This window comes from Phyllobates terribilis, unplaced genomic scaffold (assembly GCF_046119375.1).
Source record: "Phyllobates terribilis strain yellow unplaced genomic scaffold, ASM4611937v1 Scaffold_207__1_contigs__length_3498100, whole genome shotgun sequence".
Lineage (NCBI taxonomy): Eukaryota > Metazoa > Chordata > Amphibia > Anura > Dendrobatidae > Phyllobates > Phyllobates terribilis.
The window spans coordinates 178,655-182,146 of record NW_027362967.1 but is presented as its reverse complement, the minus strand read 5'-3'; positions in this window follow the sequence as shown (position 1 = coordinate 182,146).

Below are 3,492 nucleotides of genomic sequence, written 5' to 3'. Positions count from 1 at the left end.
ACTATTCTGCTGGTGCAGTCACTGTGTACATACATTACATTACTGATCCTAAGTTACCTCCTGTATTATACCCCAGAGCTGCACTCACTATTCTGCTGGTGCTGACACTGTGTACATACATTACATTACTGATCCTGAGTTGCATCCTGTATTATATTCCAGAGCTGCACTCACTATTCTTCTGGTGCAGTCACTGTGTACATACATTACATTACTGATCCTGAGTTACATCCTGTATTATACTCCAGAGCTGCACTCACTATTCTGCTGGTGCAGTCACTGTGCACATATATTACATTACTGATCCTGAGTTACATCCTGTATTATACTCCAGAGCTGCACTCACTATTCTGCTGGTGCAGTCACTGTGTACATACATTAAATTACTGATCCTGAGTTGCATCCTGTATTATACCCCAGAGCTGCACTCACTATTCTGCTGTTGCAGTCACTGTGTGCATACATTACATTACTGATCCTGAGTTACCTCCTGTATTATACTTCAGAGCTGCACTCACTGTAAACATACATTACTTTACTGATCCTGAGTTACATCCTGTATTATACTCCAGAGCTGCACTCACTATTCTGCTGTTGCAGTCACTGTGTGCATACATTACATTACTGATCCTGAGTTACCTCCTGTATTATACTTCAGAGCTGCACTCACTGTATACATACATTACTTTACTGATCCTGAGTTACATCCTGTATTATACTCCAGAGCTGCACTCACTATTCTGCTGGTGCAGTCACTGTGTACATACATTACATTACTGATCCTGACTTGCATTCTGTATTATACCCCAGAGCTGCACTCACTATTCTGCTGGTGCAGTCACTGTGTACATACATTACATTACTGATCCTGAGTTACATCCTGTATTATACTCCAGAGGTGCACTCACTATTCTGCTGGTGCAGTCACTGTGTATATATAACATTACAGATCCTGAGTTACCTCCTGTATTATACCCTAGAGCTGCACTCACTATTCTGCTGGTGCAGTCACTGTGTACATACATTACATTACTGATCCTAAGTTACCTCCTGTATTATACCCCAGAGCTGCACTCACTATTCTGCTGGTGCTGACACTGTGTACATACATTACATTACTGATCCTGAGTTACATCCTGTATTATACTCCAGAGCTGCACTCACTATTCTGCTGGTGCAGTCACTGTGTACATACATTACATTACTGATCCTGAGTTACATCCTGTACTATACTCCAGAGCTGCACTCACTATTCTGCTGGTGCAGTCACTGTGTACATAGATTACATTACTGATCCTGACTTGCATTCTGTATTATACCCCAGAGCTGCACTCACTATTCTGCTGGTGCAGTCACTGTGTACATACATTACATTACTGATCCTGAGTTACATCCTGTATTATACTCCAGAGCTGCATTCACAATTCTGCTGGTGCAGTCACTGTGTACATGCATTACATTACTGATCCTAAGTTACCTCCTGTATTATACCCCAGAGCTGCACTCACTATTCTGCTGGTGCAGTCACTGTGTACATACATTAAATTACTGATCCTGAGTTGCATCCTGTATTATACCCCAGAGCTGCACTCACTATTCTGCTGGTGCAGTCACTGTGTGCATACATTACATTACTGATCCTGAGTTACCTCCTGTATTATACCCCAGAGCTGCACTCACTATTCTGCTGGTGCAGTCACTGTGTACATACATTAAATTACTGATCCTGAGTTGCATCCTGTATTATACCCCAGAGCTGCACTCACTATTCTGCTGGTGCAGTCACTGTGTGCATACATTACATTACTGATCCTGAGTTACCTCCTGTATTATACTTCAGAGCTGCACTCACTATTCTGCTGGTGCAGTCACTGTGTACATACATTACATTACTGATCCTAAGTTACCTCCTGTATTATACCCCAGAGCTGCACTCACTATTCTGCTGGTGCTGACACTGTGTACATACATTACATTACTGATCCTGAGTTGCATCCTGTATTATATTCCAGAGCTGCACTCACTATTCTTCTGGTGCAGTCACTGTGTACATACATTACATTACTGATCCTGAGTTACATCCTGTATTATACTCCAGAGCTGCACTCACTATTCTGCTGGTGCAGTCACTGTGCACATATATTACATTACTGATCCTGAGTTACATCCTGTATTATACTCCAGACCTGCACTCACTATTCTGCTGGTGCAGTCACTGTGTACATACATTAGATTACTGATCCTGAGTTGCATCCTGTATTATACCCCAGAGCTGCACTCACTATTCTGCTGTTGCAGTCACTGTGTGCATACATTACATTACTGATCCTGAGTTACCTCCTGTATTATACTTCAGAGCTGCACTCACTGTATACATACATTACTTTACTGATCCTGATTTACATCCTGTATTATACTCCAGAGCTGCACTCACTATTCTGCTGTTGCAGTCACTGTGTGCATACATTACATTACTGATCCTGAGTTACCTCCTGTATTATACTTCAGAGCTGCACTCACTGTATACATACATTACTTTACTGATCCTGAGTTACATCCTGTATTATACTCCAGAGCTGCACTCACTATTCTGCTGGTGCAGTCACTGTGAACATACATTACATTACTGATCCTGAGTTATATCCTGTACTATACTCTAGAGCTGCACTCACTATTCTGCTGGTGCAGTCACTGTGTACATACATTAAATTACTGATCCTTAGTTGCATCCTGTATTATACCCCAGAGCTGCACTCACTATTCTGCTGGTGCAGTCACTGTGTGCATACATTACATTACTGATCTTGAGTTACATCCTGTACTATACTCCAGAGCTGCACTCACTATTCTGCTGGTGCAGTCACTGTGTACATAGATTACAATACTGATCCTGACTTGCATTCTGTATTATACCCCAGAGCTGCACTCACTATTCTGCTGGTGCAGTCACTGTGTACATACATTACATTACTGATCCTGAGTTACATCCTGTATTATACTCCAGAGGTGCACTCACTATTCTGCTGGTGCAGTCACTGTGTATATATAACATTACAGATCCTGAGTTACCTCCTGTATTATACCCTAGAGCTGCACTCACTATTCTGCTGGTGCAGTCACTGTGTACATACATTACATTACTGATCCTGAGTTACATCCTGTATTATACTCCAGAGCTGCACTCACAATTCTGCTGGTGCAGTCACTGTGTACATGCATTACATTACTGATCCTAAGTTACCTCCTGTATTATACCCCAGAGCTGCACTCACTATTCTGCTGGTGCAGTCACTGTGTACATACATTACATTACTGATCCTGTACTGATCCTGAGATACATCCTGTATTATACTCCAGAGCTGCACTCACTATTCGGCTGGTGCAGTCACTGTGTACATACATTACATTTCTGATACTGAGTTACCTCCTGTATTATACTCCAGAGCTGTACTCCCTATTATGCTGGTGCAGTCACTGTGTACATACATGAAA